The following is a 16,237-nucleotide window of genomic DNA, read 5'->3' as shown; positions in this document are numbered from 1 at the left end:
AAGTTCCTCTTCATCTAAGCCCTTAACACTGGCAATCCCAATCTATGTTTGGCACATTAAAATCCCCTACCATTACCACTCTATTATTCTTATAGATAACTGAGATTTCCTTACAAATTTGTTTCTCATTTTCCCAATAACTATTGGGGGGGGTCTGTAGTACAATCCCAATAAGGGGATCAACCCTTTCTTATTTCTCAGTTCCACCCAAATATCTTCCCTGGACGTATTCCTCAGAAAATGATACAGCCGTAATGTTTTGCCTAATCCAAAATGCTACTCGCCCTCCTCGCTTGCAACCCCCCTCACCCATCCCTCGTAGAACATTTGTACTCTGGAACACTAAGCTGCCAGTCCTGTCTATCCCTGAGCCATGTCTGTATAATCACTATGCCTTGAGTTCATCTGGCTCACCTGTTAGGCCTCTTGGATTGACATAAATGCAGTTTCATTTATTAGTCGTAACTCGTTCTCTGCTCTGTCCCTGCCTACCCTATCTGTTTGACTTGCTCCTTTTCTGAACTGCAACAGTTTCAGACTGATCTTTTATCTCACTGTCTTACCCCCACCCACCATGCCTTACTAGTTTAAATCCTGCCAAGCACTTATAGTGACGTGGAGATTTGTTATATTAGTCTCCTTCCAATTCAGGTGCAATTCATCCTTCTGATACCAGTGACTTATACCCCAGAAGAGATTCTAATGATCCAAAAATAGGAGCAGACTAAGAATGACTGCAAGGAATAGAGTCATAGAGATGTACAGCATGAAACAGACCCTTCGGTCCAACCCGTCCATGCTGACCAGATATCCCAACCCAATCTAGTCCCACCTGCCAGCACCCGGCTCATATCCTTCCAAACCCTTCCTATTCATATACCCATCCAAATGCCTCTTAATTGTTGTAATTGTACCAGCCTCCTCCACTGCCTCTGGCAGCTCATTCCATACATGTACCACCCTCTGCGTGAAAAAGTTGCCCCTTAGGTCTCTTTTATATCTTTCCCCTCTCACCCTAAACCTATGCCCTCTAGGTCTGGACTCCCCGACCCCAGGGAAAAGACTTTGTCTATTTATCCTACCGATGCCCCTCATAATTTTGTAAACCTCTATAAGGTCACACCTCAGCCTCCGACGTTCCAGGGAAAACAGCCCCAGCCTGTTCAGCCTCTCCCTGTAGCTCAAATCCTCTAACCGTGGCAACATCCTTGAAATCTTTTCTGAACCCTTTCAAGTTTCACAACATCTTTCCGATAGGAAGGAGACCAGAATTGCTCGCAATATTCCAACAGTGGCCTAACCAATGTCCTGTACAGCCGCAACATGCCCTCCCAACTCCTGTACTCAATACTCTGAGCAATACAGGAAAGCATACCAATGCCTTCTTCACTATCCTATCTACCTGCAACTTCACGTTCAAGGAGCTATGAACCTGTACTCCAAGGTCTCTTTGTTCAGGAACACTCTCTCGGACCTTACCATTAAGTGTATAGGTCCTGCTAAGATTTCCTTTCCCAAAATGCAGCACCTCACATTTATCTGAATTAAACTCCATCTGCCACTTCTCAGCCCATTGGTCCATCTGGTCCAGATCCTGTTGTAATCTGAAGTAACACTCTTTGCTGTCCACTACACCTCCAATTTTGGTGTCATCTGCAAACTTACTAACTGTACCTCTTATGCTCGCATCCAAATAATTTATGTAAATGACAAAAAGTAGAGGACCCAGCACCGATCCTTGTGGCACTCCACGGTCACAGGCCTCCAGTCTGAAAAACAACCCTCTACCACCACCCTCTGTCTTCTACCTTTGAGCCAGTTCTGTATCCAAACGGCTCGTTCTCCCTGTATTCCATGAGATCTAACCTTGCTAATTAGTCTCCCGTGGGGAATATTGTTGAACACCTTACTGAAGTCCACATAGATCACATCTACTGCTCTGCCCTCATCAATCCTCTTTGTTACTTCTTCAAAAAACTCAAATCAAGTTTGTGAGACATGATTTCCCACGCACAAAGCCATGTTGACTATCCCTAATCAGTCCTTGCCTTTCCAAATGCAGGTTTCGAATGTATATGCACAAAGTGGAATTAAAAAAGAGTTTGATGTTGTATAAATACAAGCCATGCGGAATATATGCAATGGTCACAGAAACATGGCTTAAAAGTTATGATGATTGGGTCCTTGGTATTCAGGACATAACGTGACCAGAAGAAAGGTAAAAGATTTGGGTGGAGTGGCAATACTGATGTTCGAGAAAGGGTGTACCTGACTGGGTGAGGAAAATATCAATTTTTTTTAAGAGTTGAAAAACAAGGAGAATTATGCCATTCTTATTATTCAAAAGGCATCCAAGTAGTGTCAATCAAAGGTTTTGAGTTAATTGAGAAGAGCAAGGAACAGTCTAACTTCAGCATAGGAGGAGATCCAGTGTATCATACAGTACAGGAGAAGCACTTTGGCTCATCCTATCTGTACCACCAATGCAACACTAATATTGATTGGAACTTCCTTGGTTGAAATAGTTGGGATGGAGCAGATTTTGTCAGGTGGTCCAGGAAGGATTCCTGATTCAATTTGTAAATAGGCTGACTAGAGTGGGGGGCCATATTGGATTTGGTGCTTGGCAACGAACCAGGCCAGGTGTCAAATCTCTCTGTGGAAGAGCATTTTGATGATAGTGATCACAACTCCCTGACCTTTACTATAATCATGGAGAGGCATGGGGCAGATGGTATGGGAAAGTATCTAATTGCTGGAGGGGAAATTACAAAGCTATGAGGCTGGAACTGAGGTGCCTAGATTGGGGACAGATGTTCTCAGGGAAATGTATGAAAGAAATGTGGAGGTTGTTTAGGGAGCACTTGCTGATAGTGCTGGATAGGTTTGTCCCAGTGAAGCAAGGAAGGGATGGTAGGGTGAAAGACCCTTGGATGACAAGGGATGTGGAACATCTTGTCAAGAGGAAGAATGAAGCTTACTTAAGGTTGAGGAGGTAAGGATCAGACAGCTCTGGAGGGTTACAGGGTAGCCAGTAATGAATTGAAGAATGGATTTAGGAGAGCTAGAAGCGGACGTGAAAAAGCCTTGGCGGGTAGGATTTAGGCAAATCTTAAGCGTTCTATACTTATGTGAAGAACAAGAAGATGAACAGAGCGAGGGTAGGGCTGATCAGGGATAGTGGAGGGAACTTGTGCCTGGAGTCGGAGGAGGTAGGGGTGGTCCTTAATGAATATTTTGCTTGAGTATTCATTAGTGTGAGTGACCTTGACGTTTGTGAGGACAGTGTGAAACAGGCTGATATGCTCGAACAGATTGATGTTAAGAAGGAGGATGTGCTGAAAATTTTGAAATACATGAGGATAACTAAGTCCCCTGGGCCAGACAGGATATAATCAAGCTTACTACCAGATGTGAGGGAAGAGATTGCTGCGCCTTTGGCAATGATCTTTGCATCCTCATTGTCCACTGGCGTAATGCCAGATGATTGAAGGGTGACAAATGTTATTCCCCTGTTCAAGAAAGGGAATAGGGATAATCCTGGGAATTACAGACCTGTCAGTCTTATGACTGTGATCGGCAAAGTATTGGAGTGGATTCTGAGAGACAGGATTTATGATTACTTGGAAAAGCATAGTTTGATTAGAGATAGTCGGCGTGTCTTTGTGAGGGCCAGGTCATACCTCACAAGCCTTACTGAATTCTTTTCGAATGTGACAAAACACATCGATGAAGGTAGAGCAGTGGATGTGGTGTATATGAATTTTAGCATGGCATTTGATAAGGTACCCCATGGTAGGCTCATTCAGCAAGTAAGGAGGCATGGGATACAGAGAAATGTGACTGTCTGGATACAGAAATGGCTAGCCCATAGAAGACAGAGGTTGGTAGTTGATGGAAAGTATTCATCCTCAGGTTCAGTGACCAGTGATGTTTTGCAGGGATCTGTTCGGGGACCTCTGCTCTTTGAATTCGAATGCAGTTTACAGGGCTGAGGCAGGAATCTTGGCAGTGCGAACGAACAGAGGGATCTTGGGGTCCATGCCCATAGACCCCTCAAAGTTGCCACCCACGTTGAAGGGATTGTTAAGAAGGCCTATGGCATGTTGACTTTCATTCGCAGGGGAACTGAGTTTCAGAGCCGCAAAATTATTGTGTTCAGTTCCAGTCGCCTCATTATCGGAAGGATGTGAAGGCTTTAGAGAGGGTGCAGAGGAGATTTACTGGGATGCTGCCTGGACTGGAGGGCATATCTAATGAAGAAAGGTTGAGGGAGCTAGGGCTTTTCTCATTGGAGTGAAGAAAGATGAAAGGTACACTTGATGGAAGTGTACAAGAATATGAGAGGCAGAGATAGAGTGAATAGTCAGAGACTTTTCCCCATGGCAGAAATGGCTATCACTCGGGGGCATAATTTTCAGGTGATTGGAGGAAGATGTAGGGGAGATCTCAGAGGTCGGTTGTTTACACAGAGATTGATGGGTGTGTGGAACTCATTGCCAGTGGTGGCAGTAGAGTCAGATACATTAGCGATATTTAAGCAACTCATGGATAGGCACATGCATGATAGTAAAATGTAGGGTATGTTGGTTAGTTTGAACTTAGAGTGGGATAAAAGGTCGGCACAACATCGAGGGCCAAAGGGCCTGTACTGTTCTGTGTTCTATTTTCTTAAGTCTACACACGTCTCACTTCCCAGCTCTAGGCCCAAAGCCTTAAATGTTATGATAGTTGAAGCACTTATCCAAGTACTTTTAAAGGTTATGATGTTATTCGCCTCAACAACCCACCCAGGCAGTGCACTTCAGACCTTCATCACCCTCTGGAAGAAAATAACTTCCTCAAATTCCCTCTAAACCTCTTCCCTTTCACCTTAAAGTTATACCTCTTTGTTAATGACCCTTCAACTAAGGGGCTGCTTTCTCATCCCCACTGTCCATGACTCTTCTAATCTCATACACCTCAAACTTCTCTGCTTCAAAGAAAACAACCCTAGCTTATTCGGCCTCTCTCCATAGCTGAAGTGCTGTATCCTAACTAACATCTTGATAAATTTGCTCTGCACCCCTTTCAGAGCAATTACATCCTTCCTATAGTGCAGTGACCAGATCTGCACACAGCACTCCAGCTGTAGTTTAGCTAAATTTCTGTATTGCTCCAATGTAACCTCCCTGCTCTTTTAATGTGTGCCTTGACTCATAACGCATAGGGGATGCTCGCCTTTCTTAACCACCCTATTAATCAATCCTGCCATCTTCAGAGATTTGTGGATATGCGCCCCATGATCCCTCTGTTCCATCTAGCTTCCTTCCATTTTCTTTTATGCCTTCCAACTTGCATCACTGCATATTTATTTGGGTTAACTTCGATCTGCCACTGATCTGTCCATCTGACCAATCCATTTATATCCTCTTGAAACTATCTCACCAATCATCGTGTCATCTGCAAACTTCCTTATCCTCCCTTCTACATTTTCATCTACATCACTTATACATAACATTAAGGGACCCACCATTGATCCCTGTGGTAAGTCACTTACAATCCATCACCTTCTCAAGTTTTGTACCTGTATCATCCTCCTCTTGAGTAAAGACAATTTCCCTCTTAGTCCTTCATGGGTCCTACTCTTTCCCTAGTTATTCCCTTTTCCTTGATATACTTGTAGAGTGAGTTGGGATTCATCCTCAACTTGCCCACAATTGTTTTCTTATGCCCCCCCTCTTTGGTCTTCTAATTGCTTTCTTACGATTCCCCCTGCAGTTTATATATTCTGCTAAGCCCCCTAATTGATTTGTTCACTTTCCACCTGTTATGCACCTCTTTTCCTTTTTGTCGAGTCCTGAATATTCCTAGATGTTGAGGATTCTCTGGGCTTGGTGTTCCCATATTTCATCTTAAAGGGAACATGTTGGGCTCATATTCTCCCCAATTGCGTTTTGAATGTCCCCACTGTCTGACTGTAGTTTACCCTCAAACAGCTGTTTCAGTCTATTTTGGCCAGTTCCTGCCTTCTTTCAATTAAATCTCCTTCCCCCACTCCATTTTTGCAGCAGAAAGATGGCTATACAGGTATAGAACAAGGATTCTCTGCTGTATTTTTGCTTTGTTTCAGCAGCTTATTTTTTCAAATGGACAGCAACAAAGGCTGGAATTGAACTCTCACCTGACAAACTACTGTCAAACGTGTAGCACTGCAAAGCCAGTGTTTTCACTGCTATGTCATCACCTCTTGTTTTTTTTTCTGATCATAGAAACTTTGAAAATAGGAGCAGGAGCAGCCTTCTCAGCCCCTCAAACCTGTGGCACCACCCAATAGGACTGTAGCGACAATCCAACCCATGACCCCATTCTTGCTCACCCTCTCACTCCTTGACACTCCAGTCCTAAGTAGAACAAGTGTAAGGATTCTAGCCAGAAATAATTGCAACCAAAGACTGACAAAAAAGAAGTCTATCTGTAATGCGTCTTGTTTTTAAGGCTACAGGATAGGTACATCCCAACAAAGATGAAAGCGAAGGATGCCAACGCTGAGCTTTTTGATGATATGATGGGTAGAGAGTATGATGAAATAAATAAAGCAGGTGTTGGGTGAATTCTTCAAGCAAGAAGCAGGTCAAACACTATAATGTGGGAAAGGAAGCAAAGAAGGAAATTAAACAGGCCAAGAGAAAAGATGAAAGTAGAATGGCAGTTAATTTAAGGGAACCAACAAACAACCTATAAGCATGTAAATATTAAATAGATAGTAAGAGACAGGGTGGGTTTATTTGGGACAATAAAGATATGCTTATGATATAGGCAGCATGTTTTGTAAAGGCTGGTTACGTGAAGAGTGGATAAATCTCCTCTTCCAGATAGCTCTCATCCCAGATACCTGCACAAAGTGAAGGTGGAAATAGCAGAAAGGCATGTCATAAATCAAGATATATGAGTACTGTCAGAGATTTGAAGAGTAGTAAACATGTCACCCTTATCCCATTCATTGTAACTATAAACCAGTTACTTAATTGAACAAAGTTAGGTTTTAGAAATAGTCAGGAAAGAATCAGCAGGCACTTGGAGAATTTAGAGTTAATGGAGAAGAGCCAACAAAGATTTGTAAAAGGCAGATTATGCTTGACAAATTTAAGTTAATTTTTGGATAAAGTACTGGAAACGGAAAAGGATTGTAAGAAATTCTTTGATGTGCCCTGTAAAAAGCTGGTTAACATAAATAAGGCTCATGCAGTCAGTGGTCTCTGCACTGTCACTTTGGTGCCACAGACGGAGTGGAAATGGGGTGAATTCAGATCATGATTGGTTTTTCCATTAGTAAGCCCAAGACAATGAGGTATAGTTTGTTTTTCTCCATTCCCTTTTTATATCCATCCCTTCTCATGGTAGGCTGAAAGTCTTTCAATCAAGCCAGGCTTTCAAATATTAGTTTTTAAAGGCAAACATTAAAAATAAAATTCTTTATGATAAAATGGAAGATAGGGTTTACTGAAAAGCAGAGGAATTACTTCACTATTCCATACACACAAGCACTCTAGGAAATTGAGGATGGCACAGAGTATAAATTACAAATTTTCATAAAGATATTTGATAGAGGTATTAAAAACCAGTTCACATCAGTTACAACTTCACAGCAGTCATTGTTGAATAATAGTGTCCCATTAAGCTGGGCCCAGTAGTTTTCCTTCTTACAGGTGAAGTATAGGTCTCTTTCTTGCCAGCAACTTAGAAACAGATGAAAGGTTGAAGGCAGGCTGCCGTTTCACTGTGGAGTCCTGTTCCCCAACTTCCTATCTGGAAGTCAAACAATAACTGATTCAGAATCCCGGAATTGTACATTAAGCAATTCAACCAGTTCTGTTTTCAATCATCTAACAAGGACGGGCATTTCAGGTGTTGATAGGCCAACTTGGTGAGCTAACAATGCAGCTTTTTCTCCTCCATCAGGGTTTCCAGAGTGAGCTGACTAGGTAACTGCAAACATTAGCAAAATGGATCTTGATGTTTTCCTTTGTCCAGAGATGTCTGGAAGCAGGTGCCTCATCTCTGGACAAAGGAAAACAGAGGGTGGCACAGTGGCACAGTGGTTAGCACTGCTGCCTCACAGCGCCAGAGACCCGGGTTCAATTCCCGCCTCAGGCGACTGACTGTGTGGAGTTTGCACGTTCTCCCCGTGTCTGCATGGGTTTCCTCCGGGTGCTCCGGTTTCCTCCCACAGTCCAAAGATGTGCAGGTCAGGTGAATTGGCTATGCTAAATTGCCCGTAGTGTTAGGTTAGGGGTATGGGTGGGTTGCGCTTCGGCGGGGCGGTATGGACTTGTTGGGCCGAAGGGCCTGTTTCCACACTGTAAGTAATCTAATCTAATCTAATCTCCAGGTTCTTTCTGTAAGCGTTAGCTGGAATGTCAATACAATGTAGGAGGATTGGAAGTTTCTGGAAATATGTGAGCCCAACAAAGTTGTCTGTTTTTAAAAGAAACAGAAGTTAAACATGGCGATTATAGGCAAGAATGCACCCAGAGGAGGATTTAAATAGTAAGATAGAAGAGAACACAGCTTTTATTGAGAATTCTCTTCATGCCCTCTGACCACAACATTGGATAAAAAATAACAGAAAACAATGGATTACTGTAAATGGGTGGTAGACAATAGTGTTCCCAAGGATTAGTGCTGGAACACACCTTTTATTATAAATCACTTGAGCATTGGAATACAGTCTAAAATTTCAGTGTAACCAAACTTTATGGTTGTGGTAAACAGTGAGAATGATACTAGTCGACTGCAATGAGACGTGGTCAGCAGACTGGACAAACAAGTGGCCTATGCAATTTACTAGATTTATGAAGTGTTGGGTTTTTGCAGAATAGCTGAGGACAGATGAAAGAGACTGAAATACACAAGTCTAAAGTACGTACAGGAATAGAGTGACCTGGAAGCTGATGTGCATAGGTCTTTCAAGGTAGCAGGACATATTGGGAGAATGATTAACAAATGAAATACTGGGCTTCAAAATACTGGTGTAGAGAGCAAATGGACAGAATTTATACTGTATTATCATTAAGCTCTGGTCAGACCACAAATGGAGTGTTACATTCATTACTAGTACATGCACGAGGGACTCAGGCTTAAATCTTTTAGCAAAGTGATATAAGGGGGATGAGGGGATGAACTGGAACTTACATCCCATGCGGGTGTGATGGGAGTGGTCATTATTAATGTTCTAACAATGTGGAAAATTACTCAGTTATGTTTTATACGCAAAAAGCAGGATAATCCAATCTGACCAGTTACCGTGCCATCAATCAGCAATGTGATGGAAGATGTCATCAACAGTGCCATCAAGTGGCACTTACAAAGCAATAATGTGCTCACTCCGCTTTCCAGTAGGTTCGTTGAAATTCTGGCCCAACCAGCAACGTCCGTGTCCCATAAGCAAATAAAAAAACCTTCAAAAAGATAGATACAAGGAAAATACATGAATGAGAAATTTCTATCATATATGGTGGAATTTGGACTTTCAGTTCATGGAAATCCGCCCTTTATTTTCCAATCTATACTAGCGCTAGACTGCCGTTGTTTATCACGCTGCTTAAGCCAAGAGGAGACAAGCTGAGAGAACCTGGAAAACCTCTGATAATAACAAGGCTGGGCACAGGCTGGGGGGGTAAGTGTAGGGGAATGGCTCTGGGTGGGTTGAGCTTCGGTGGGTCAGTGTGGACTTGTTGGGCGAAGGACCTGTTTCCACACTGTAAATAATCTAATCCAATCTTAGCTCTCAGCCTCATGCTAGGGCTGTTCATGTATTTGGTCTTTAAGTTGCTTTGATATTAAATTGCCAGTGCTGATCCTCTTGCTGTTTCAGGCTAGCAATGGTGACTGTATAGCTAATGAGCTATCTGCCCTTTGTTTTGAGTACAAGTATGCTTCAAGGGGGTGCATCTAGTGCACAGCAATGTGGCATCCCCGAGATACAGAGGATCTGCAACTGGTCATTGGATACTAATAACACACTTTAGGGTGAAGTTGCTTTTCTCAATGTGTGGAGGCTGAATCAGATCGTGAGTACTTGCTGTGGATCAACACTACCTCTTTTGCCTTGCAGCAAACTGACATAGCTTCCCCAGATCTGTCACCAGCATGAATGAGTGGGCATAAAAGAGTTGTTGTGCAATTGATGTTTAATCTTACTTTTAAAACAAAGTGTAATACGTAAAAATTATTTCAGAACGAGTGTGAACAGTGGCAATGTTCAGAAGGACTTCGGTGTACATGTACAAGAAATCCAGAAAATCAGATAGCAGATGCAGGAAACAATTAGGAAGACAAGTAGCATGTTAGCCTTTACTGCAAGGGAATTAGAGTCTAATGATAATGTCTTGCTACGGTTGTGGTGGGCTTTGAGGTCACATCAGGAATATCGAGTGCAGTTTTGGTCTCTATATCTTGTTTAGATTAGGAAGATTCCTACAGCGTGGGAACAGGCTGTTTGGCCCAACAAGTCCACACCAACCTTCCAAAGAGTGACCCATTACCCTCCCCCATATTTACTAATGCACCTAACACTATGGGCAGTTTAATATGGCTGATTCAGCTGGCCTGCACATCTTTGGATTGTGGGAGGAAACCTGTGCACCTGGAGGAAACCCACACAGACACGGGGAGAATGTGCAAACTCCACACAATCAGTCGCTCGAGGTTGGAATCGAACCTGGGTCCCTGGTGCTGTGAGGCTGCAGTGCTAACCACTGAGCTGCCCAACTAAGGAACAAAGTACTTGCATTGGAAGTGGTATAGGGACGTTTCACTAGATCGGATCCTAAAATCAGAGAATTGTCTTAGGACTTCATGTAGTATTCCAGGTTCTCTCTCACCAAAGTCCAATACAACTTAATCAAGACTTCTTTGCTCCTGTACTTTCATCCTCTTGTGATAACAGCTGACATACAATTTGCCTTTCAAATTCCTCCTGTACCTGCACCTACCTTTAAGTGAACAAAGACACCCACGTTCCTTTGGATAGCAATGCTTTGTAATCTCACTAGTTAAGAAATACTCTGCATCTTTGTTCCATTTACTAAAGCAGATAACCTAATGCTTTTATTATATGATATTCCATCTGCCATGCTCTTGCCCACCAACTCAGCCTGATTCCCCCAACTCCTATTCCCACCAAGTTTTGTAACATGTGCAAACATCCAAAACATCCTGAAGAAGGGCTTATGCCCGAAACGTCGATTCTCCTGCTCCTTGGATGCTGTCTGACCTGCGCTTTTCCAGCAACACATTTTTCAGCAAATATACAAATACTTTGTTTGCCCCCAAATTGAAATCATTGGTATAGATTGTGAACAGCTAGGACTCAAGCACTGAACCTTGCAGTGCCGTGCCAACCTGAGAATGTCCAACACTCTGCTTTCTGTCTGTCCTCCATCCTCAGTCTGTTCTAGCATATAGGCAAAAGTGAGGACTGCAGATGCTGGAACCCAGAGTTTAGATCAGAGTGGTGCTGGAAAAGCGCAGCAGGTCAGGCAGCATCCGAGGAACAGGAGAATCGATGTTTTGGGCAAAAGCCCTTTATCAGGAATAGAGGCAGGAAGCCTCCAGGGTGGAGAGATAAGCATATACCCCTCCGAGTCCTGTGCACTTTAATTTTGTTAACTAACTTCCTATTGATCTTCATGAAAAGCCTTCTGAAAATCCAAAAACACCACATCCATTGGTCCTCCTTATTAGATTAGATTAGATTACTTACAGTGTGGAAACAGGCCCTTCGGCCCAACAAGTCCACACCGCCCCGCCGAAGCGTAACCCACCCATACCCCTACATCTACATTTACCCCTTACCTAACACTACGGGCAATTTAGCATGGCCAATTCACCTGACCTGCACATCTTTGTGACTGTGGGAGGAAACCGGAGCACCCGGAGGAAACCCACGCAGACACGGGGAGAATGTGCAAACTCCACACAGTCAGTCGCCTGAGGCGGGAATTGAACCCGGGTCTCAGGCGCTGTGAGGCAGCAGTGCTAACCACTGTGCCACCGTGACTCTGCTTAACTAGAGAGATTGTCAAAAATGAATTCCCCTTCATATTCATTGTGTCCAGACAGTTATTTTCTAAATATCTGGTAATCACACCCATTATAATAGATTGTAATATTTTCCAACTATTGATGTCAGACTAACAGGTCTTTAGATCCCTGTTTCCCTATCCATCCTTAAACAATGGGGTTACATTTGCAACTTTCCAATCTGCATTTACCATTGGAGAATTAATAGTATTTTGAAGATCATCACCAGTGCACCATCTTAAACAATGTTCTAGGATGGAGATCATGTGGCCCTGGGGATTTATCAACTTTCTGTCCCATTAACTTCTCTAATATTATGACAGATATAAGGTATTTACTTAGCTTCACTGCAATTTCTGTTTGCTGTTTTAAATTCTCCAGTGTTTGCCTGTAATAGGCCTACATTTGCCTTTGCTAATCTTTTTAATCGTTTCCCACTTTTATACCCATAGATACTTTTATAGTCTGTTTTTATATAGAGTCATAGAGTCCTACAGCATGGAGACAAGCCCTTTGGCTCAAGCTGGTTCATTTCGACTAAAATGTCCATCAATGCTAACCCCATTTCCCTGCACTTGGCCCACATCCTTCTAAACCTTTTGTGCATATATATTTGTCGAAATACCTTTTAAATGTTGTTAATGTACCCACCTCAACCACTTCGGCTGGCAGCTTATTCCATATGCATACCACTCTGTGTGTAAAAATGTTGCCCCATAGGTTCCCTTTTATTCTTTCCCCTCTTAGCAGTTTTACATTTGTATTCTGTTGTCTCGTCAGTTTATTGGTCCTCCAATGCTGAATTCTAAAATTCTTCCAATTTTCAGGCTGACAACTGATCATTCTTAAACCTGATGCTGAAATAGATTTTTCTTAGAGAATAAAAAGATATAGGAAGCATGTGGGAAAATAAAATTGAAACCCAAATGGTCGAGCTGGCATATTGGACTGTATTGTCTATTCTTGCTCTTGTTCCTTGTTCCTAAAAATTGTAGAATCCCTACAGTGTGGAAACAAGCTTTGAGCCCATTGAGTCCACAATGACCCTCTGAAGAGCATCCACCTAGACCCATCTCCCTACCCTGTCCCTATAGCCCTCCATTTCCCATGGCTAACCCACCGAGCCAACACATTCCTGAACACTATGGACAATTTAGCATGGCCAGTCCACCTAACCTTGCACACCTTTTGGACTGTAGGAGGAAATTGGAGTATCCCGAAGAAACCGAAGCAGACACAGGGAGAATGTGCAAACTTCACACAGACAATTGCCTGAGGATGGAATGTTCATAGTGCAGCAATGCACTACCAGCCTTACAAAAGTGCAGTGCCAAATTGAATAATTGCCTCCACTTTAGCAACCATGCATATTTGTATTTACTCTTTGACCCCGATTTACTGCCAGGGTTTAAAGCATTTAAAATTTTTCTTGATATTTAAAATGGCAGGAAAGCAGAGAGTCAAATATTTGTAGAAGCCACCATACTGCTTGCCTTTTTCTGTTAGTCCTGCAGTTTAGTCCTCATATCCACATGTCTCCTACTATTACCCCTGAAAATAACTCTTCCAAACTCTTACAGCCCTGCAAGTGTGAGATTTCAGTTTTAAATCTTGAATTTTGTTTACTGTGTATATCCATGTGCAGTTGGCATTCAGCAGCTTTGGCTTTTTTTTAAACTTTCGAATCAACCAATTCAGAGTTGATATTGGACACCCCTGAAGCAGGTCGGACTTGAACCCGGGTCTCCTGTTTGAGAAATAGGGTGACTACCACAAGACCCGTCGTGATTGATATTCTTGACTATGGTAATATGGCAAACAGTTATCTGTCAAGTGAAGGAGGCATAGCCTGTTCTCATCAGTCAGTTATCTATTGGTAAGGCTTTATGTTCTGTATTAACTGTATAAGTTAAGTTTGATACACTGCAAGTGAGGTGCTGCCATTGAATAATAACTTAGGCATCCTTTGATATTTAGATTTTCATGACAGTGCCCCTTTAAAGAACAGTCAAATAATTGATTTAATCTAAAAAGTGACAAGGCACTTATTGACACTCGTGGTGAGATGTAGAATTTGGAGCTGGCACTTTTCGTGTTGTATTTTGTGAATGAATGTAAGACTCAGTAAAGTTTGACCTCTGGTTGTAAGGTATGTAACATTCTGTTCCTTTACATGAGCTAACTGGAAAGTCAGCAACCCTGCCAGATGAGGTGGTTGTTAACTTTAGTGTCCAAAAATTAGCCGTCCTATGTTCATCTCACAGCACTTTTACAATTATTTTACAATTTTTGGCATGTCAGATGTTACTTTCAGTAATGTTCTGAGGTTTGTCAGTCCAACAATACCAATTTTGCCCTACGTTTAGTGTGTCTGATACTAGTAATCAAATCACTTGAAACTGTGGTAGAATGTAAATGTTTACTGGTAGTATTTCGAGCAGACCACAAAGTTGCCCTTACATGGAACATGGTCAAATATGAATAGTTTCCATGATTTTGCTGGCTGTCTTTTGAGATGAAATGGTTATAAAAAAAACTGTATATTGAAAAAAAAACCTGTTATGTAATTTGACTAAAAATTGTGTTTAACTATTAGCAAATGCACAAATAAAATGATCTTCCATTTAAAAAAAACTATCTACATTTTCAGTCTTTGATGCTGCAGAAATTTTGTTGCATTGCTGTAATGTAATTCCTTATCACAAAAAGTTTCAAACTATTTTGATCAATTATAATATTTCCAAATTTGTTAATAACACAAAACAAAATGGAAATGTAAAATATGAAGAAGATGCAAGGAGACATCAAGTGTACTTGGACAGGTAAAGTGAATGAGGAAGAGCAGAGACAGAATATTTCTTAAAGCAAGAGACTTTGGGAAATACATGCGTCCAAAGAGACCCAAATGCCCTTTCATTAGTCAGTAAAATATTGCATTCAAGTGCAACAATCAATAAGATAAGCAAGTGGCATGTTGCTTCCATCAGAGGGAATTTTGATTCAATAACTCTAGCCGCAGTTATATAGAACCTTAGTGTGAGTATTTGGAAGAATCAGAGGTGATTCATTGAAACCTTCAAAATTCTTAGTCTGTGTCAGGCTAGATGTGGTTTGGTTATTTCTCATGGCTCGTGCATCTAGAATAAGGGGTACACCTTAGAGGTTGAGGTGCAATTCCTTCTTTGAAAGAGTCTTTCTACCACAGAAGACCGTGAAAGCTCCACCATTATGTTCAAGACTGAGATTGACAGATCTCTGAAGACTAGATACATCAGGGAATTTGGTGGTAACATGGGAAAGTAACATTGAATAGATATCAGCAGTTATTGCATTGAATGGTGGAGCAGACTCACCAGGCTGAATGGCCTTTTGTCCTCAGCCATTCTCATTCCTGAAAATAAGACTGCAGATCTTCAAAGAAAGAGCATGGTTAGAGTAGAGAAATGCGACTGATTGTTCTACAGGGATATGGCACTGACTGAATAGCTTGAATGGCCTCCTTTTATACCATGATCACTGTGTGGTTTCGATGACATACTGTATTAGTGTTAGCTAGTTTCTCATCAGCGGGATCTCATGGTCCAATGGGAAACATCCCTACCTCTGAGCTGAAATCTCTGGTTTCACATTCCATGCCAGGACTTGATGGCCTAGAAAGGTGTGTTTATGACAATGTCAATTAGGTTGAGTATCAACTTGTAAATCTTTCTAACATGTGTTAATGATAGTTTATAAGAGCAGGGCAGATTTCTTGTCATTAAAATTTGGAAAGAAAATTGGCACCTCTGTCATCACTATCCATAACGCCCAGACTACAACATGCCTGTAACTATTGAGAAATTGGATAGCCAGTCTGGATCAAATTGGTATCAACAGGATAGGGCTATTCTTTCCTGCTTTCTTCTACACCTTCTTTCAACAGAAAACATGAGAGGTTTCTCTTCCTAATATTGTTTTAAATGCAGATCCTGCTGGATTTCTGCTAAACCAATGGAAAAACTGATCTCACTAGATAGCAACTTTTTGGGATATACTTCTGATTATTGGATATCTTCAGAATTTTACTAAGAAGATGTTATTTCTGCCAAATTTATTATGTGATTTTTAAAAAAACACTCCCAAGTACAGATAAATGCTTCACAAGTAAAATTAACGCATTAATTTATTCAAA

The 16,237-nt window shown here is 41.8% G+C and overlaps 1 protein-coding gene across 2 annotated transcripts in view; it reads left to right on the top strand.

The window, feature by feature from the left end:
- Positions 1-16,237, top strand: part of LOC140487770 (breakpoint cluster region protein) — a 457,801-nt gene that overhangs the window by 272,528 nt on the left and 169,036 nt on the right. The window lies entirely within an intron of this gene.

The sequence above is a fragment of the Chiloscyllium punctatum genome, chromosome 17 (genome assembly GCF_047496795.1).
Source record: "Chiloscyllium punctatum isolate Juve2018m chromosome 17, sChiPun1.3, whole genome shotgun sequence".
Classification (NCBI taxonomy): domain Eukaryota; kingdom Metazoa; phylum Chordata; class Chondrichthyes; order Orectolobiformes; family Hemiscylliidae; genus Chiloscyllium; species Chiloscyllium punctatum.
Note: the sequence above shows the minus strand (reverse complement) of the source record. Positions and strands in the feature narration are given on the sequence as shown.